A 22421-nucleotide genomic window follows, 5' to 3' on the forward strand; every position below is an offset into this window, starting at 1 on the left:
ATCTGAGATGGAAAATTTGATATTGTATATCAAATTCTTTTTAGGAGGTCCCAGGAATTGAACCCAGAACCTTATACATGAGAAGGAAGCACTCGACCACTGAACTATGCCCACTCCCACTGTAATTTTTGTAAAAGAGAGAGATTAAAGAGACAGTGACAATTAAATGCAGTAGATGATCACAGACTGGATCTAATAATGAAGGAGAAAATGCCCAAAAGGACATTTTTGAGACAATTGACAAAATTAGAATAAAACGTATACTTTATATCAGTTTCTTGACATAATGACTTCAAGGTCAGCAAGCTGTGGTCCATCCTGTTTTCGTAAGTAAAGTTTTATTGGCACACAGCCACACCCATTGGTTTCCTTTTTATCTGTGGCTGATTTTCCCCTACAACAGCAGGGTTGAATAGTTGTGACAGAGACCATAGGGCCCACAAAGCTGAAAATATTTACTATCTGAATCTTTACAGAAAAAGGCTGCCAACCCCTGATCTAGATGAACAAATATCAAGAACACAAACTATAAGAGAAGCTAAACCTTACTGAAATAAATGAGAAACCCATGAATGCAGGTTTCCACACACGGCTGATTAGAACGGCCTTATTTCCTACACAGAGATCAGCTTGTGAAGCCGGCACGTGAAGTAAAAATCACACACAGTCAAACATATCCTGGAAAGTCTCTTGAAAGTCGCCTTGTTGGAGGCCTGTATACCACTTCTTCCTAAGCCCAGCACAGTTTTACCAGCATTTACAAATCCTTTTCCATAATGCACACCCACAAAAGGCAGCCCCACCAACCCTGAGACCAGAAGGCTCAAAGCTGCAATGTAATCAACTTGCAATTCTGACTAGCAATATTTACAGGGAATAAATGATTAGAAACTAAAGTGGCCTCCCCCAGAAGTACTCTCATTTGGAAAATTGCAGAAGAAAATTGAAGTGAAGTGGGAAATGTTTTGCCAACATGAAAGCTAGAAAAAATAACTTCTGAATATATTTTGAAAAAGACTATATTTTATATTTATATCCTAGTAAATTACCTCAATTATCAGTGAATACAACAAACACCACCCAATTGTGAAAAAACCGTTGGAAGACCATTCCAAATATGTTTGAAATGCTATGTTGGGATTAGAACAGCAATGAAACACCATTTCATACCCATCGGATTGGCAAAAATGTAAGTCGAATTATGTCAACTGATGAACAGGATGTGGGAAATTGAAAATGCTTACACATTCCTGGTGGGAGTAAAGATGATAAAACCACTTTGAGAAGAGATTTCTGAGTGCCTAGTAAAGTTAGGATGTGCATACTCAACCAACCAGCTATTCTGCTTTGGTTGTGTCCCTGGACTCATGGTTCTCAAAGAGTAGTTCCAGATCTGAGTGCCCTGTGTTGACATTTCTGCTTATGGTATAAAAGCCATGGTGGTAAAATTGCTGGTGTCTTAGCAAGAATTGAGGCAGTGGCTACTAGTCATCATTGCATTCTTCCCTGTCATGTACTTCAGAGGAAAGGAAAAGATGCAACAGTTTTACTGAAGAATGTTATTGATGAAGCAGAAAAAATTTTAATTTTCAAAAATCTCAATCCCAGAGTACATATCTGTTTAATAGTCTGCGTGATGAAATGGGAATTACACATAAAGCATTTTTGCTGAATACTAAGTGCAGTTGTTGCCTCGCGGAAAAGCCCTTAAGAGATTGAGTTGAAGGATGAACTAGCCACTTTTTTTTCTTGGAATACCTCGGCAATTTGGCAGATACTCTCAAAAATGAAGTGAGCTTGTCACTTCAAGGAAAACAACTGATACCATTTTCTGCCAATGATACAATTTGTACTTTCAAGATAAAAATTAGAATTTGGGGAAACTTGTATCTGCTACCATGAGCTTGACAACTTCACTATACTTTAAGACTTTCCTGCCAAGAATAATGGTAATATTAACGAATGGGACTTTTTGATACTGTATAATGAAATGTGCCACCTTCTGTTAATATTTGTGAGACTCAGTGATTTCTAAATGACCAGTATATGATGTTACAAAGTCATGGGCAAAAGAAACATTCAAAATGCAAGATAGACCGATGTGTTTTAATATAATAGAGTACCAAAAGTTCACTGATATGGTTTCATATTCCACATTACAACTGATGTTTAAGAAACTACTTTTTGCTGAGTTTTGGTGTAATATCAAAAAATATCCATAATTATCTGAAAAGACTACTGAAATACTCTTCTCTTTTCCAACTACGTATCTATGTAAGGCCAAAGTTTTTTCACAGACTTCAACCAAAACAACATACCACAAAAGAATGCTGGAGCAGAGATGAGAATGTAGCAGTCTTCTTTTAAGGCAGACAAAGAGATTTGTCAAAATGAAAAACAACACCACTTGTCTAAATAAATTTTTTTTTGTTTTGGAAAACACTTATTTTTCATGAAAATGTAATTTATATTAACATGTAATAGGTTTATTATTGTTACTTTTTAAAATTTAGGTGAGATTCATAAAACATAACCATTTTAAAGTGAATAGTTAGATTTGCAATGTTTGTTTTAGTTTCCTAGCTGCTAAAATAAATACCACGCAATGGACTGGCTTAACAGCAAGAATTTATCCGCTCTCAGCTTCAGAGGCTAAAAGGCTTGCTTCTTCTTGGGGTTGGTATTTTCTGGCTGACTGGCTGGCTGGCAATCTTTGGGGTTCCTTGGCTTTTCTGTCACATGGCAATCCACACAGTGACGTCTACTCCTTTTTCTTCCAGGTTCTGTTGACTTCCAGCTTCTTGCTTCTCTTGTGGCTTCTTTCTCCATCTGCTTTCACTCTGTTTATAAGAGGCTCCAGTGATCTGGATTAAAGCCCAACTTGATTCAGTTTGGCCACACCTTAACTGAAGAAGCATTTTGAAGGATCTTATTTCATTCAGTGGGTCCACACCCACCAGAACGGGGACCAAGACCAAGAGCACATCCAGCCTGGGGTACACAGTTCAATCCACCATGACGTTATGAAACCACCATCTCTGTCTAGGTCCAAAACATTTTCATCACCCCAAAAGGAAACCCTGACCCAATCCATGAACTCAGGATGCCTTTCCAGCTGTTTAAGTCTTCTTTCATTTCTCTCAGCAGTTCTTATAGTTTTCAGTGTTCAAGTCTTTCATCTCCCTCACTAAATTTATCCCTAGGCATTTTATTCCTTTGGATGCTATTACAAATGAATTTGTTTTTATTAATTTCCTATTTCAACTGCTCAATGCTGGTGTACAGAAACATAACTGAGTTTTGTTTGTCAATCTCGTATATGTTATTTTGTAAAAATTAATAAATATTTTTGAATTTTTTGTTTTAATTTCTAAATTGCTAACTATGATACCTATAGATAGATATAACCCTATTAAACAAAAGCTTTTTGGGGTCCTCAATTATTGTTAAGAGTGTAAAAAAGCCTTGGAATAAAGAAGTTTGAGAGCTGCTGCCTTAAAAATTGAACTCTCCCACCGACACGTAAGGAAATCTGTGTAAGGAACTTTGCTGTGGCATTGTTAGAAATTGTAGAAAGATTGGAAAGAAATTACAGATTGAAGAATGAATAAACTGTAATTTAGTCATATACCAATTATCAGTTAAAATTAAAGAATTAAATCTACATATATAAACATGGGCAAATCTAAGAAAATCACAAAGTTAAGTTTAAAAGGCAAGTTGCAAAAGGATAAATGTACAGTTTGATACTATATACATAATTTTAAACTCAAGATTAAACATTATTTATGGATACATGCATATGTAGTAAATTTTTTAAAAAATGTATGGGAATAATTTATGAGATAGAGATTTCTTCCAGAGTATTTAGGAGGGGAAATGGTAAGAAAGCAAGGTTTAAGTTTTATTTATAACATTACGTTTCTTCAAAACTAAAAGATCTAAAACAAAATACATATTAGGCTTCATTTTTTAAGAAGTTTTGGACCACAGAGGGTTCAACTATGGCAGGGGAGGAATACTGGTGTGGAGTGTTACTGATTGGGGACACATGGTTGGGAGGGAGTTCTCCAGGGCATGTATGTAGGGTACATAAAAATGTTTGGATATGTGTTGGGTATTTTCATAGTAGTTACAGTTACAAGCAACAACTGAGGTTGTGCAGAGTTCCTAGCCAGGGGAGCTCTGTCACATTCCCCAATGGAACAGCAACAATTCCCCAAGTGCAATGGCATATCTATAAAAGATGGTCCAACAATGAGCACTTGATACTGATGACCATACTTATGAGTCTGTGAGCCTGAAATATGAACTAGGCCTAGAGCTGCAGGGTGCCTAAGGGTTACCTCCTGAGAGCCTCCATGTTGCTCAAATGTGGCCACTCTCTAACCCAAACTCAGCATGTAAATACTTAGCTTCCGCCCAGCATGGGACATGACTCCTGGGGATGAGCCTCTCCAGCACCAAGGGATTACTACCAAGCACCAGCTGGTGCTGTAACTAGAAAAAGACCTTGAATAAAAGGGTCAACTCAGACCAGCAGAATACCTCGGCCTACATGTAGGATCATGTGTTAAAAGCTGCTTTTTGACCTAGAATAAAAGGGGGAAATGGCAAGACAAATGAGTTTCTATGGCTAAGAGTCTTCAAAAAAGAATCAGGAGGTCATCAGAGGGGTCACGCTTACACACACCTCAGCAGGACCCCAGAGACAACCAAAGTAGATACAACCCCCGGTACTGGTTCTCCCAAGGGCTAGGGAGACCCACAGGTTCTATGGTCATGACAGATGGCTCTGGAGTTCAGTGCCATGTCAGTGGCCCTACTTTGGAATTTGTTTCCCTGAGTTTGATGGAGTTGGACTCGCATGTGACCTTTCCACACATGCCTCTTCTGTCGCTTTTACTGAACCTGTGGTTGGTGCCAGTGTTGGTATATACTCAGGAGCCTTGAATCTCTGGACTGGCCATGGGCCAGCTGGGCCCTGAGCCTCAGCAGAGTTGCAACACCTACCCTCTGGTTTGTTGGACTTACCCAGGTCAGCTAATAGGGAGGTGAAGATGGTCAACCACCACACCAGGGAACCAAGAGTGCCTACAATTGCAAGCAGGAGAATTGTATCCATCATCCGTGTGGAATCTAAGCCCCCTCTTGATATAGAGGTGGAGTGGACATCACCATCCCAGGGTCCACAGGATGAAAGAATAAAATATGGATTAGAGTGGACCTACTGATATTCTACTGTGGAATTATTGTGACTAGTAATGGAAGAAACTGTAGCATTGATGTGGAGAAAGTGGCCACAGTAGTTGCTGAGGAGGGAGAGGGAAGAAGAGATGTGATGTGGGGGCATTTTCGGGACTTGGATTTGTCCTAAATGATATTGCAGGTACAGATGCTAGACATTATATATCCTGCCAGTACCCACTGAATGTACTGGGGGAGAGTGTAAACTACAATGTAAACTATTATCCATGTGGTGCAGCAGTGCTCCAAAACGTATTCACCAAATGCAATGAATGTGCCACAATGATGAAAGAGGTTGTTGATGTGGGGGGAGTGGGATGAGGGGGGTTGGGGGGTAAATGGGAACCTCTTATATTTTTTGATTGTAACATTTTTTGCGATCTATGTATGTATCTTCAAAAAATACAATAAATAAATAAAATAAATAAAAATAAACCAAAATACACTAACATAAGTTACATAGGAGTTTGTTTATATTATTTTCTATAATTTTCTGTTTCATATATTTTATAATTAAAATTTTTCAATGCAAGTGTATTAGATTACTTATTTTGAAATACAAGTGTGTAATATTTTTATTCACAAAATATCAGTTTCTTCCCACTCCCACTTAATAAATGTTGAATGCATATTTAAAGAATATCAGAGTAACCTGTGTCAATTCTTACCCTTCCTACAACATCGTTTGTCTTTGTGACTAGGAAGTAAATATTATAGGGAGAACTTTCACTTTCTCTATATTGTTTTAATTTTTCACCAAACAATATCCAAAAAAAAAAAAATTAAATAGGTCGCCACTGTGAAATTAGCAAAAAGTGATGTCCTTTTGTTGCAGTTTCAAAAATAGTATTGAGCCCATACTCTTCATCCTGCTGTGTAAACTGATTTTTATTTAACTTTTAATCATTTTTCTATGTCATTTTTTCATGTCAAAATAATCTTCAATCCTGCTCTTTTCACAGTTGCCTAGTATTCCATTTTCAAGGTGCCATACGTTTTTAGGAAGTATTCTATTATTAGGCACTTTGGTTTCTTTCAGTTTTTTTGCTATTTCAAATAACATTGTGAGGAACCTCTTTGCACATAACCTTTATCATGATTTTTTATTACTTTCTGAACTTCAGATAGGTTGTCATAACTGTGTCATTTCCCTTGGCCTCTCTGAGCCTTAGGCAGGGTTGGAATGGTTCTTAACCAGGGACAATTCTGCCCTCTGCCAGGGGACATTTGACCATGTCTGGAGGCATTTTTGGTCGTCACAGCTGGCCGGGAGGAGGGGAGGCGGGGGATGTTGCTAGACCTCCTGTGCACAGGACAGCTCCCACAATAGAGAAGCACCAGCTCAAAATGTCAATAGTGCCGAGGTTGAGAAACCCTGGAATAGAATCATCACTAATGTTCCTTCCTGCTCTGAAAATTATTTGAGGACTTCATTGTCTGGACAAGCCTGGAGGCGGGGTCCTCACCCCAGATTGGAAAACTTGTGAAGGACAGGACAGAGTTTAAGGTGTTTCCCAATTTGACCTGACTGCCACAATCACCTGGGGCAGACGTGAAGCTCACGGCCTCTCCTCTGGGGTATCTGGGTCAGTAGGTTCAGGGTGGGGCCCAAGAATCTGTGCCTTGAACTCATGCCCCAGGTGACTGCAATGAAAACTGCAGTGGCTCCCACCTGCCACCATCAGAATCTCCCTGGGAGCTTCCTTCAGTGTTAAGTGAAATAAAACGGCTGCTTGCATTGGGCATTGCCGGGAGGGACAGAATTACAAATAAGCAATACCTGATGATAAACCAGTAGCATTTCCTAGAGCAGGAATTCTTAACAAGGGGTCCATGAGCTTGAGTTGAAATTCAAGAAAACATTATTCTTGTGGGGATGTGTTGGTATGGGTGTGATATATTTCCTAAATAATACACAATATAGTGTAGACTTAGTAAGGTGTCTGTGGTTTTTACCTGGCTGGAGAAAGGGTGCATGGAACAAAACAGGTTAAACACCCCTGCCCTAGAGACAGCTTATCAGAATAGGTAAGTATAACCTACTAATCAATGTATGTCTGCTCCGTGCTTTGTAGGACCCCAAATGTAAAAGTATGTAAATCAAAACTTAACATCAGCCAATCAGAACATTTCCTCACTTGCTTCCCCATTTTTTGCAGGGTAAATGAAGACCGTGATCCCGAGGCCCTGGAATGAGGATGGGTGGGTCTGGCCAGCCCCTGACCCTCACAAACAGGGGGGTTTGGATGTAAGGGTCGAAGGAACCCCTGCGATAATAATCAGGAGGTCTGGTACTTGTTAACAGTGTCAGAAAGAAATCTTCTTCTGGAAGAAAATAAGGTTCACCTGATTGTGGAGAAGAAAAGAATTTATTCTCAATTTTGCAAGAAGGGGCGCACAACCAGAAAACGTGGCTGGCGCACCGAGCAAAGAAAAATGACACAATTTATACCCCTAAGCCTAGCGCGCAAGCCCTTCCTCTGTCTCTCCACAGATTGGATACTCCAGAAGTCACGGCCTATCCGAGAAGATCTAACTTTCCCGCGCAAAAGTTTGTGATTAACCGCTTCCCCCATCGCATTCCAACCATTTCAGTTTCACCTGCTCCCCTTTGCCAAATAAGGAACGGAATTTAGTGCTGAATTGGTATTGACTTAGCTCTTTCTTGGCATCTTTTTTACTGCCTATAGGACTGGCTTAAGCTGGTTTTCTTTGTTGCTGTTTAGCCCGGGAGTGGGAGACTGAGGCAGTAGGCTGCCAGGTTACATTAATCAATATTCTCTTCCTTTATGTGAAAACTAAACTAATCTTCGTTTCTTACAATAGTAACCCTCGTCTCCCGCTGTTCGTGACCTTATAAGAGCTGACCGAGTCTGTTAGGCAGAGCAGGCCATGGAGCTTCGCCTGCCGCTCCTGGGTCCTGTAAGCAGGCTGAGCACCCCCCGGCCCACCGCCACCGGGTTCTGTGTGTAAGTAAAAAAGGCATGACCATCCCCGGGCTCCCGTGCGGTTTCTCTGGAATATCAAACCAGTTGGTGGGCTTGATGGCCTGCGTTAAAATTGGTGTAGTCGGCAGGCCAGGATCTCTACCTGGTTACACGGTTTGCTGTCTATAGCTCCCCCTCTTAGCCCCTCGGCAGAGTTCCCTTCTACTTTCTGAATGGGATACTCCCCAATTCATGAATCCCTCAATAAAACTGTGTGATCCTAAATTGCATGAAAAGTTTTTCTTTTAACAGCGGGTTTTGGGGTATTTGTTTAAAACTCTAAAGGTGATGCTGATGAAGGCATCCATCAGCTCTGCGGGATGCCTGCAGGAGTTATACAGACACCCATTCACTCATGTACAAGGTGCTGGGATTAAAGAGGCGCTTTAGATTCAGTGTCCATCTTCAAGGACTCCAGATCTAAGAGGGGAGAGCCACCCGTTAGCAACTCATTCACAATTCACCTGCCTGTGACAAAGGCGCAAACAAAATGCTCCAGGACCTCAGAGGATGGAGGGGCCCACTGTGCCCAGGAGGCTGACATTTGAAGTGAGTCAAGAAGCTGAGCCATAGGGGAGGAAATTGCACGTTCTTGGCACCAGAAACATCAGAGGCAGGTCCCTTGGCAAAGAGAAGAGGCAGCGAGACCAAAATGAGAACGGAAGCGGAGTTGTGCGCTCTCTAGTTATTACACTTACCATTCAACACAGCTGCACTGCACAGTTGCATTTTCAAGCAAATCTGGACCTGTGGAGACAAATAGAATGAATAAAGCCCCTCTGATGCAAAATTGGAAATAATGCAGATCCTATTTTGTCTATTCCTAGTGGAAAATTAGCCTGGGATTCTGTGAGCTGGAAATTGGGAGAGTTTTTCAGGCATGCATCTCTCACATAAAATCCTTCCTGTCTGAAATGGAGCACCTACTGCACTCCAGGACCTGCACCCTGGGGTCCCGAGAGGCATCAGGCCCAGCCCCATGCTGGAGGAGCTTACAGCCAGGTGGACATCCCTGTCCCCCTCCCTACCCTGGGGCCACCTCTGATCTGAGTCTGGCTGGTGGGGAGGCAGGAAGAGGAAGGTGCCAAGAGTCTAGCAGAGTGGGGTGCACTGTGGCGGGGTGGCGAGGGTAGTGGGTTACCCAGGGATCCAGACTGGCACGTAAAAGAAGGGTCAGGCTCCCCAGGGCAGGGCACACACACAGGGCAGGAGAGCTGGGGTGGCCCCGCTGCGGGAAGCCACAACTGTTCCTTCCCTTCCGTCTTGGATCCTAGGACTGCCCTAACAAAGTGCCATAGACCTTGTGGCTGCAACAACAGGAAAGGGTTGTCGCACAGGTCTGGAGGTGAGACATCTGAAAGCAAGGTGTCGGCAGGGCCGTGCTCTCCTCTACACCTGCCGGGGAGAATCTGTTCCACGCCCCTCTCCTGGCTGTGGTGCCCGGCAGTCCTGGTGCTGTCTTAGCCACCCCATGGCGTTCTCCTGCCTCTCTTGTATCCAGCTTCCTCTGGGAGCCATGTTGGATGAGAGCCCACCCTAACCCTGTTTGGCCTCATCTTAACTAATAACTTCTTCAAAGATCCTATTTCCAATTAGGGGCACATTTACCGGACAGGGGGCTAGGACTTGAACATCTGTTTTGGGGAGACAGAATTCAAACCATAACACTTTCCCAATACGCAGCAATGCCACTGCCCTTATCCTCTGAGCACCACTCTGGTCACTGAATTTAGCCACCAAACATTTGATTGAGCATCTACTACATGTTGAGCCCCGTTCTCTGCACTGGGGCCACACCTGTGAACAAAATGGACCCAATCCCTGCCCTCGTGGAGCTTCCATTCCAGTGGGAGAAGACAGATCCAAAGCAAAGTAAACAAGCAATTTATGTAGCATTTTAGAAGGTGATAAATGCACAGGAGAAGGGGACAGGGAATGCTCCATAGGGGGGTGTGTGTGTATGCGCGCACACACAAATTTAAAAGGCTGTCAGGGAGGACCTCACAGGGAAGGTAACATTTGAAGGCTTCTTGTAAATCTCACATAACTCTCTTAAGTCACGTTTTCACGACTTTGCATGAATGAGTATTTCACCAGCAAGATTGCAAACTCCTCTAGGGACAGAATCTACCCCGTTTGCTTCTTACGTTGTCCACGGGGCCTGGAACGGTGGGGGCGGGGGGGGGGTGTGCGGCCCTTGTGGGCATTCAAGAATGAATAAATAAATAAAAATGGAAGGAAAGAGGAAAGGAACAAAAAAGAAATAGGAAAAGACATCCCTGCTTTCAAAATCTTGAGTTTCGGCATCTTATCCAGATGTCCTAGCATCTTTGCATTCACCGCCCGGGGCCCAGGCAGCCAGAGACCCTCCCTCTTGGGGCGGGAAGAAAAGGATGTGACTTGGGAAACAGAAAGCCCAGAGTGGAGTGGGGAAAAGTAGCATTGGGCAGGGAGGGCGGGGTGGGGAGGGGTGCACAGGGCGGAGAGGAGAAGGAAGAGCAAGAAGAACCAGAAGGGAGAAAACAAAAGATCAATAAGAGCAGCGGGGAGGTGACAGCAGCTGGCCGGGGAGCGCCCCTCCCTTGATTAGAATTCATGAACTCTCCTCTTACATTAAGTCTTTATATGACACCTGGCCTTTAATGCAAAGCTGGCTGCGAACATTAAAAATTAAAAGCTGAAGGTAGGCTACATCCATCTCTGATAGCGCAGCTCCCCTCCTATCTGAAGTCTGCACAAAGCTATTACACATTGATAAATTATTTTGGGTAATAGCCGAGATATTACATTGTTTCTGAGTGAAGGTAAAATCTCTCCCTGACATGGGCATTTATCAGGAGTGCCTTTCATCCTATTTATTATGGGCCCAATGAGCAGGGGCTGCGGCCCCGCCGGGGTGCCGGACTGGGCCCCCTCCTCCCCTCACTCTCCCCTCCCCCCTCACTCCCTTGATGGGGTATTGATGGGGCTGGTGACAAGTCCATTATTAACTAAAGATGCGCAGTTCACCTTAAACGGGGAGGGGGCCCTTGCAGAAGAGGGAGGTTTGGTTATTGAACCGCCAGATCCATCAAGGGCCTGTTTCGGGGGCCACCCCTCCCCCAACCCCGCCTGGGCCCCACCTGGCAAGCCTGGACCCACTGTTCTCCATCCCCATCCCGTCCACACTCAGTGCCCAGCCCCACCCCACCACGGCCCCAGGCCTGCCCCACGGGTCCCGCGCGTCGGCAACCAATCAGAAGGGCTGAAGAGTTGTTCTGCAAACCCACGGAGGGTTTGGAGTTCTTTACTATGCAACGCCCCCTCCCCTTAATCCCCAGCAAGCACAATGAAAGTACATCCTGTGCTAGGCTAGAAGCCACCGCCTCCTGCCGCAGAGTTCCCTAACTGGCCACATCTGCTCCTCCTTTTCTGACCCCCACCCCTCCACGCCCACCCTATCTGATCTCCTTGAGAGTGTCGGCTGGGCTGATGGGGCAGGGAGAAGACACTGTGTTTGGAATCTGGGTTGGCTCATAGGCAGCGCATTTAACCTTTCTCAGTCTCAGTTTCCTCGGCTGCGGTAGGGACCATCACAAGGCCAGGCCTGCGGGTCCACTGTTAGAAAGCAGCGCCGAGACCGACTGCGCATCAGCACAGAGCTTCCTCGGGGTGTGTGAGTGGGGACTGACGTGGTGTAGGTGCTTGGAGGCAATGCGGCGGGCCAGGGACAGCTGCCGGAACTGGCTGTTGGGTTTAGGTCCTTGGGGGCCATCCATCCACAATCCCCTTTGGGAGAAGCGTTCCTTCCAGAAATGTTTGCCGAGTGCCTTCCTATTAGCCAGTGCTGTGGAGACGATAATGGCCCTAACAGGCCTGGCTCCAGCTCCCCAGTTGCTCACAGGCTGATGGAATTGGCCTATTGTCCCCAGAGGTGAGAAGCAAGTGCTGGGATGATTTTTGTCCCCAGGGATAGATTAGCTCACTGGCCCTACAGCTGTGGGTCTGAGTCAGCCCCAACTCCCAACAACTGCTTGGCACCTAGTAGGTACACAATAAATATTTTTAGAATGATTGAAAGAGGCAGTGTCAAGTAAATGCAAGCTTGCTGAGTCTCACTGAGGCCCGAGGCACGGTTCAAGTTTGCTTTCTAGGGACCACAGGCTGCCAGCTCAGCTCAGGGGAGCTGTCCATCTCCAAACCCCCGGCAGGTACGATGTCACCCCAGCAGGAAGGAGAGACCTGTCCATGGAGGCTGGATGCCAGCTGGGCGATGAGATTGTCACTGCTGCCAGGGGAGCCAGGAACCCTCCTGGTTCTGGCATATCTGCGTTATGATGGGCCCTCAGCAGGAGGAGGAGGGGAAGGTCACCCCAGGGCACACGCTCTCTCTGGGTCCAGCTTCCCACTCACTCTGGGAGGCGGCCCGGAGTGTAGGGCAGGAGGGCGCGGGAGGAGGGCTGGGATGGGGTGCGCTCACGGCTCCCCGGCCCAGGGTGTCGCTGCGGTCGTGCCAGGAAGGACATCTGGCCCCTGATGATGGAAGGACTTGGGCGTCTGTCTCCGAGAGTGCCAGCATCGGCTTGGCCATGCTGTGGATCCAGGGGTTAGCTGAACCAGCTCCCTCTTGGTGGGGCATTTTCTCATTAGGTGAAACATGAGTCAAAAACAGTGATTTCTGCAGGCTGTTTTCCCTTAAGATTTCCCACAAGCTTCTGATCTACCCTGTCGGCTGAGTTGAGAGCTTCCTGCCTCCTACTAAGAGGAGGTCTTAACCCGCAAGGAAAGATGAGGGAGAATAAAGGCTGAGAGTCCGCTCTAAAAAGTCAAACATGTGAACCAAAGATGAGAAGCCAACTAGGAAAAGCTTCCTGGGATCGATGATGATGATCATCGCCATCATCACAGTTCACATTCACTGAGCCTGCACTATGGGCCAGGCACGGAGAAGCATTTTGTTTTCAGCCTCACACTGAATCCTCACGAAGACCCAGGCGGCCGGTGTTGCAGAGGCCCACAGGTGTAGACGGCAAGGCACGGAGATGGGCTCAGACCCGAAGTCTGACTCCAGATCACGTGCTCTTAACCATCACACTGGAAAGAGTCTTAATTACACAATCTCTCTACTTTCTACAGGAGGAAATCGAGGCTCAGAGATGGAAACTACCTGCCAGAATCATGCGGGGGCTGGATTCCAAGTGTCCCAATTCTAAATCCAAAGCTGTCTCCTATGCGCCACGCTGTTAACGAGGAACACAGTCCTCCTTTGCTCTCCCCTGGCCTGCCAAGGCCAAGGCAGAACAGAAAGGCAGAGACGGAGCTCAGGGCCAGAGAGCCAAGGTCTGAATATGATCCACACGCAAAAGGGCACAGGCTTGAGCCCTGGGGAGCTCCAGGAAGCGGGAGTCAGGTCAGCAGAGCTGCAGGAGGTAAGAAGTGTCCAGCTACCCGAGGGGTCCCGGCTGGGTCAAGAGCCAAGAAATCACTGAAGACAGGAGCCAGAAGTCCCATCCACTAGGGCACTGACAGAGAAGCCGCTAGAACCAGGGGTCTGTTGATCCCACCAGGCCTGGGGCAGAAGCATCGAAGGAATGCAAGAGAACCAGGAAGGCTCTGGCAACAAGCCAAAGGCAGAGATAGGGGTGGGGGTGGGGGGGCACTGTGAGGCCCAGGGAGGAGAAGGGGATCAGCCCTAATTGCTAACAGGAGAAAAAAAAACAGAGGCAGCCAAGTTGGAGGGACGGGTGGCCCTAGAAGAAGTCAGGAGCTAGAGCCACTGTCGTCCGCTGGACTGTTCCAGAGATACAAGGCCCTGACCACGAGAGGGAGGTGGGGCTTGGAGTTGACAGCTGGGGACAGAAAGAGATACCAAGAGCATCTTAGAAGTTTTTCTGATCATTATGTAAAGACTTTTTCTTTGTTATTTTCACAAATTACTGCTACAAATATTTAAATTGTTGTAATTCCTTTTTTTTCCCCCCTTTAAACGCTAACGTGCGTTGAGACTGAACCACATGGGAACTTGAATTTTCGAGGGTTGTATTTTTACTCAAGAAAAACATGATCATTGTCTATCTACACCTAAGCCTGGAGCACAATATAATACTTAAATCTGATTATTTTAAAATGTTGGTCAGGAGAGGGACTTGTGGCCGTGGTCCTCAAAGGCCTCCCCGTCCCCAAAAGGGAAGTGCTATGTTTTCTCTAGTTCACCATGCCATCTTTAAGGAAGGGGAGACAGCTCTGGAGAGAGGCTTTCCCGCATTAGATGGGCAAAGGGATCTCGGCCATCCGGGATGCATAAGCAGGCCCGTCTCGCATCTGAAGTCCTCCCTAAGTCTGCACGTTGATAATCTGCAATATTTCAAGCGGCTGGGTTTTAGACTTGGCTGTTCAGAGTTAATGCTGCTGGGGCAGGCAGGGGACAGGGGGAGGCAAGGGGGAGGGGTGATGGTTTCTACACACCCGGTGTCTCTGCACCCAGATCCTGGTAAGGGGGCAGTGGTCAGAGGGAAACAGAGGGAGAGAAAGATATCAAGTGTAGTAATCAGAATGAAAAATGGAGCCGCGGTTACTTTAAACAAGAGCTAATTCATCACGAGAACGAGGGCATAAGTAGCTGAGTTTCAGGCGTTCAGTAAGTTCCCCGTTCTGCTCCAAAAATTATTCCACCCCTGTCTGCATGCTCCCATAAATCATCCCTTCTTCCCATCAGCTCCGATTACCAATTACTCCTGCCTGTAACACGCTTTCCTTGCCCAACGCCATCTGATGGGGCCTTGCCTTTTAATTTTACAAATGCTTTCTCCCCACTCTTCTTTCTTCCTTTTGCTCCAGACTCTCCCTTCCCCCAGCCTTCCTTCCTCTCATTCTCTCCTTCCCCCTCTCTCTCTTTCATCTCTGATTTGCACAATTCCACCCCGCCCCCCCCCAAGCCTGCCGCCCCCAGTCAGCCTGGCCATCTGCACTGGTTCTATGGGAAGGGGAGGGCAAAGCCGTGTTGGGTCCTAGCGGCCCCCAGGAAGGCCTGGGAAGATGTGAGAAGGGCTGCCTTTCTCACCCCTCTCAAACCGGCCCCCACGGGCCCTCAGCCCCAGTCTGCTTCTTGGCGCGCAGACCTGGATGGCACAGAGTTGGTTCTGGCCACCTGCTGTAAGGAAGTCCCCTTGGAATCCAGCGTGGTGGAAAAGACACGGTCAATATGTGTCATTGTATTTTTCAGCCAACTGACAGTATTTGATGCCCAGAGGTGGTGAGGCTCTTAGAAGAATCCCTGGGGGAGCAGGTATAGCTCAGGTGTTGAGTGCCTGCTTGGCATGGCTGGGGTTTCAGGTTCAACCCCCAGTATCTCCTAAAAAAATTAAAAAGAAAAAACGCCGTGTGTTCCAGCCCCACTTTTGCCTCGGGCATCACAGTCACCTAAAGCTCCAGTTCCCAAACTTCAGCTATTACCATATCACTTTCACAACTTTTTTCAAATTTTCTTAAGATTTTCTTTAAATCAACTTTAAATCAATTCACTTTTTAAACATTTAACTTTGTCCTAAGCAAAAATTCAGGAAACCCAGTGTTTGAAGTGATAGTTGTATTTTCTCCCAATATTAATAAAATAAATGCTTAACTATTACTGGATCAGAGAATTTAACTCCGTGCCAATTGAACGCCACTTGAGCAGCACGCACGGGCGCACACCACACTCAGGGGTGTGCCTGATGGCTGGCGTGGGGCCGAGAGCTCGAGCAGCTTGGACCTCCTCAAACTTTTATGCCCCAGAATCCCCGGGAACTGTTAGATGCCAATTCCAGCCCCATCCCTGGAGCCTCTAATTTAGAAGGTCTCGGGCACCACCCCAGGCCCAGAAATCTGGAGTTTACCAACGACCCCAGTGTTTCTGAACCATGCTTTGAGAAATACTGGGAAAATCACTTAATTTCTCCATTTCCTAATTGTTTAAAATGGGAGAACCCGAACTATCCTTCCTATCTCAACCATCAAATAGGTCAGAACTCAACCAGGTAAACCCGGGGATGGATTTTGAAAGGCGTCCAGCTTGGTTCAGCTGTTTCCCCAGCAGCGATCCAGGTACAGGCCTGGTTTCCCCCACGGACTTTTGCACACTGGTGTTGCAGCCTCACAGGCCACCTGTTTTAGTTGGACTTGAAAACTACAAATTCATGGAGGTTTGAGAACCCCCAAAGTGGATTCCATGATGGTCAGTAAAATGTAATTTGGCTGGGAGCAGATGTGGCTCAAGCGGTTGAGCATCTGCTTCCTACATGGGAGGTCCAGGGTTCAATCCCCAGCCCCGGGACCTTGGAAAAAAAGTAATTTGGGTGAGGGAGCAGGGTAAAAAGTCAGATGCCCAAGGACTGAGTTTAGGGTAAGGCAAGTGTGGCACTTTGGGCACAACATTTAAGGAGGCCCCACATGCAGGTGCGGACCCTGTACTTGAACAGGCCTGAGAGTGAGAGCCTCCTTAAACATGCCCTGAGCACCTCACTTGTCTCACCCTGGCAGGCCCTGCAGAAGTCATAATGTTGCTGGATCTAAATCCTCGCGAGGCATGGTGAGTCCAGAGAAAGAGAATGTCCAAGGTGAAAGGCACTTGCCAAGTGCATTCGCATATCTTAGTCTCACAGGAACCCACAATGGAGACTTGATTAATTCCATGATCCCTGAGGACATCAAAGCTTAGAGAGGTTAAGGAACCTGCCTGGTAAAACGGCAGGGAAGAGGGAAGGAAGAATTGATTCCACTTCACAGATGATGCCGGCGAGGCGCAGAGCGCAGTTTTCTATGCACTTAATAACATCGTTTTGACGTCACTCATTGCCAAAAAAGATTTTGGATCACTCATTTTCATTTAGCTCTCTCACCCCCATTCATTCAACGCTGACTGCAAAGGTACCCAGTAAGGCAGCAGAGAGTAAGGAAGACTCCCTTTTGGAGTCCTTAGAAGCTAGTAGGATGGCAAAATTAGCTAGTAATGAATGAGACCCGGTATGTAAAGAAAGAGATGTCTTGTGTAAACAAGGAGAGACAGAATTATACTAAAAATGCTAAGTTAAAGGTGATTGTGAGAACGTCACAGAATCTATCTCTGAGCTTCTGTGGTAAATATAAGAACTGCCATTCACTGGAGAAAAGATCTAATCTGGTCAGGTGAGAGAGGCTTTTCCTAGTACCAAACTGCAAGCATAATTTATTGCCAAGAATCTTTCTATAAGGGGCACCACCATCAGCAGTGCCAGGAATAATAACTAGTCATAACAATAATAATAGCTACCGTTTATGGAATAGGCACTCTCAAATGTTACTTAATCTAATTGTCACAACTACACCACAAAGCCAGTAGTATTATAATCTGCACTTCTCAGGGTGGGAAACAGAGACTCAGAGGGGTCAAGCTACTTGGCCACAATCCCACAGCCAGTAAGTGGCTGATCTGATTGAAAGTAGGTTTTTCTAAAGTGTCTAGTGTCCCCTGACTGCTCTAGTTGTAAGACCAAAGCTGCTGGTCACAGAATGAAAATCACTTCTCACTACTGAAGGGATATATTAAATATGTGACACCCACATTTAAGTTAATTAACTATTTTGCCCCCCTGCCCTTTCATTTCATAATCAACCCTGTTAATCTGGGGCCAAATTTCTTCATGTCTCCTATTTTATTAAAGTTCTCTCTCCCTGTATGTGTAGGGCGGTGGGGAGGTGGGGGAGGTAGAACTCCATCAAGGAAGGGGTGACCACTGTTACCGTGTGCTGGGAGAATCCCCGTGATTCCCCTGATTTCCTTGGGTGAGGCTAGAGTAGAGAAGGGGTGCTCAAATGCAGTGCAACTCACAGACCTACTGAATTGGAAACTGGGAGAGTTAACAAGCCCTCTGGGTGATTGTGATGCATGCTCAAACTTGAGAACCACTGGTTTTGAGGAGAGTTTTCAAATGAGGCTGCACCTTGGAATCACCTGGGAAGGGTTACGATACCAACGCAACAGTCCTACCCCAGGGATACTGATTTAAAGGGCCTGGGATGTAGCCTGGGCAGTGGGAACTATAAAAGCTCCCCAAGTCGAGAGCCCCTGGTCTAGAGCATCAGAGATTCTAGATTTTGCCCCGGCACAGTGCCCCTTAGTGATACTGGCTGATAGTGTAGGTGGCCTCTGGGCTCAAGAATGCAAAATTGCCACTTCATTCTGGAATTCTTAGCTGTGAAGGCTTTGTGTTAAGACACTGGAAGCTGGGAGGCAGTGCAAAGTCATGAAAAGAACTTGGAATTGGGAAGAGCTGGGAACTGAGTTTGAATCCTGGGTCTGTAACTGATCATCTGTGTGACCTGTTAGGTCCCAGTTATTCACCTGTAATTGCTTCCACCATCGTTGATGAAGCATCGAGGACAGTGACTGGTACTTGACAGCAACTCAATACACAGTAGATCTGATCTTTAAAATACATAGAAACTGGCCAAAGAGACTTATGAGTGTAGGAAGTTCCACTTTGACCCACAAGTTCAGAGAAATGGGTAAAAGTATCTGAAAGCTGATGTTAACAAGTAGGGAAGAGGTTAGCAAAAAAAAAAAAAAAAAAAAGCTGTGAGGAAGACAGTCTTGCTCTTACCATGTGGTGGGAGAAAAGTTGAGATGAGAAGGGATCCCCCAAAACTAGACATATTCAGTGGCATGGTCAAAGGTTGGGGACAAGACCAAAAACCAGACTGTGCAGACTGGCAGGAAGAGGAATATTCAGCTAAGTGACCGTCTGCATGTCCCTGCTGGGGATGGGATCCCATGGAGATGGGGGACAGGAGCCAAGGTGAATCTTCCATCCTTGGATCTAGGAAGAAGGTGGCCAGCACCAGGAATGGGACCCCTGATCTGCCAAACTAGGGTTCCCAGTTCAAGTTCTAGTCTGCTGGTGAAGGCAAGAGAAGATCCTAGTCCAAAGCAGCTGGAGCCAAGCCAAGGGCCCCGCCCTCGTGGGTGTTCTCAGAACTGGAGTGCTGTGCCCTAACCTTGGTTCCTTTTTCCCACCCCGTTTGTTAGGTTAGTTTTGGGTTTAGAGACACTTTTCTCTAAAGGCTCACATGGAGCCTGGCTCATCCCCCACCTCTTCCCTGCACCTGTTCACTCTTCTACGGGAGCCCAGGGCTTGTCCTCCAAGCCAGTGTCAGGCTGGGTCAAATTCTCGCTCTCCTTCAACAAGACTGATGCCTCTGTGAGATCAGGCCTCCCCTGCCTAAAGTGCTCTGACACTGACCACGTCCCTGGCTGTCCCTACCACCCTGGGGCCTGAGCCCTGAGACCAGGATCCTTAGTGGGCAGGGCCAAGGTCAAGAGCCCACAGCTCAGCTGGTCAGCCGCTGTTCAACGGATAGGCCTGCTGCCCACCTGGCTCCCTTCTGGAGCTCCAGGTGCTTCTTTCTCCCCCACCACAGCCCCAGCCTCAGCTCCCACAAACCCTTGCAGCCCATCCAAAATGTATAGGAATTGTGTGACCACTGCTCTTCCCCATTGTTCATTCACAGGACTCATCGCTCCAGCCCCTCTCCCACTATCAGCCTCAGAAGTCACATTTCAGCAGCCAAGCTTTCTTGGGGTCTCATCTCTTCCGGCCTCTTGCCCATCTCCACACCTTTGCACAGGGTGTGCCATCCATCAGACCTGCCTTCTCTCCCCTACCTCTAACCCCTTACCCTTCTTTTTATGAATTGCTTTTAAAGATTCTCTTCAAAATTCACCTCCCCCAGGAAGTTTTCCTAACCCTTCTGTAGTTGGCTAGGTCCTTGGTAGTCCCCCAAACCTTGTATAACTAGATTATGGAATGTGGATACAAATTGCTCTGCCTCATTACAACTCTTTGGAGTTAGTGAAAATTATTCTGAAACCTGGCAGAAAGGATGGAGGTGCCAGGCCTTGGGGCGGCTTTGGGGAGTGTTGTTCTTTCTCAGAGATGGAAGACCAAACCAAAATGGGCAGGAAAGCCAGGAGGTACATGCCAGCTCGAGGAGCACCTCAGGTGTGGGGATTCCAGGATCATATAGCTGGGTAGAGCAGAGATTCAAATTCAGGCTGTCTGGCTTTGGAGCTTACTTTTTAAAAAATATTCATTTAAAAAACAATTTATTGAAGTATATCATTCATACATGAACATACATAAACAATAAGTGTATAGTAAAAGTTGTGAACTTACAAAGCAAACCTGCATGACATCATACGGGGTGGAGCTTCTTAACCACTCTTTAAAAACCCCTTCAACAAGCCTTTCATCGCTGGAAATACATTCCTCCAGCGTGCTTGGAATGGGGTATGGCAGACCCCGGGGGCTGTCCACCCAGTGTCTAGTCCATTTCTTCCCTATTAATAGAACCCTGCTTTTATTTAGGGCTGCAATTTATCCACTAAAAATACTCATCTTTCCAGGCTCCTTTGCAGCGTGAATGATCACATGACCCAGTTCTAAGTACTGAGAAATAAGTCACAGTATAGGGCACTTACAGGAAGACTATTTCTATCCAGGAAGACCTCCAGCAGACTAAAAGGGGACAGAGTCAACTGGTACAAGTCTTTCTCCGTTTGCTCTTCCCCACTTCTTTCTGCCTGGGTTGTGGTGGAGAAATCTGGAGGCGCGGCAGCTAGCTCATAATCATGAGGATGAAAGCCACCTGCTAAGGGCGGCTGCCCACCTCTGGACCTCTTGTTAGGAAAGAAAGTAAATCCTTAATTGGTCAAGGGACTGCCCTTGGGTACCTATTCTATGCAGCCAAATGTCATATGCAATAAACACAGGGGATCATGTCATCCTTAGACGCTTACAGGAACAGTCACTGTCCTCAGACTTGAGGGTGCATCAGAATCACCTGGAGGGCTTGTAAAAACTCAGTTGTGGGACCCCACCCCCTGAGCTCTGCTTCAGTAGAACTGGGGTAGGGCCTGAGAACCTGCATTTCTATCCAGCTCCTGGGTGAGGCTGATGCTGCTGGCCCAGAGACCATCCTCTGAGCACCACAGCCCTACAGCATGATGCTCAGGCTGGGACTTCAGAGCCCTCGACACGCTGAGCCCAATTGTCCAGTCCTGCCTCTGGCTCCTCACCTCCCAGGCACCCTGTTCTCCAGCCACACCAGCCCGGAAAATCCCCTCAAACACCCGGACACATGCTCACACCTCTGAGCCTTTGCCCAGGTCTGACCCTCATCTTGCAATGTCCTTTCTTCCTGTTTTTCTGCAGCCCAAACCCCACATGTCCTTTAGAGCTCAGCTCTGGTTCCCACCCGATTCCCTGTGACGCCTTCGCCAGCCACTCCCAAGAATGAAATGTTCTTTCCACTGGGGCCCCCAGCACTTTGCTTTCATCAGAGCCAGTATTTATTTCCTTCGCCTGGAATTACAAACAGTTGTTTGCTTGGCTGTCTCTCACCAGGATGAGAGTAAGACCCGGCCAGGGACCAGCCCTTCTTCAGCTTGGCTCAATGCTGTAAGCAGAGAAGTTGCTCAGAAAATAATAATCGCATGAAAACATTTGGCTAGAAAAGAGCCTCTCCCAGAACTAAGCGAAGTTAACTTTTCCTAAACACTTTCCTCTGTGCCGGGACCTAGTCCCTGCACACTATTTCGCTGAGTCCTCACCATGAGGTTTAGAAGTAGGGTCTATTATCCTCTTTCTCTAGAAAAAGAAACGAAGGCATGGGGGGTTAAAGGACCATCGAGCCACTACGCAGGGGCGGAGGCAGGCCTTGAACCTGAACCCACACATTTATCCATGCACTACCCTGCCTCTCCAGGGTAGACTCCAGACCCGTCAGTCAGGGACAAAGAAATATTAACAGGAAAGGTGATCCATTTCTGAACCACTAGGAGGGGAGTGAAATTAATCAGGGTCTTTAAGTGGCTGAGAAATGAACTGCCTATTAAAACCTGTCTTTAATAAGAAAAATAAAGTTAGGAAATGGGTGCAATTAGTAAGTCATAATAAAAAACAGGTAAAGGGTCACTTAGAAAAATTAAATGTGAGGGAGAGACATAAATCAGGGGGTCCTAGGACAGGCGATCTGAAAGGTTTTGCCAGAATTAGCTAATGAACTTAAGGAACTCTTGACATCTACGTTCAAAACGTGACGGTGAGCCACGGGTGACTGCACAGAGGGGAAAACGTCAGCCTAGACTTGGAAAAGAGGAAGAAAACCGATTCCGGCGATTTCCCCCCAGGGGCG

This window comes from Dasypus novemcinctus, chromosome 3 (genome assembly GCF_030445035.2).
Source record: "Dasypus novemcinctus isolate mDasNov1 chromosome 3, mDasNov1.1.hap2, whole genome shotgun sequence".
Taxonomy (NCBI): domain Eukaryota; kingdom Metazoa; phylum Chordata; class Mammalia; order Cingulata; family Dasypodidae; genus Dasypus; species Dasypus novemcinctus.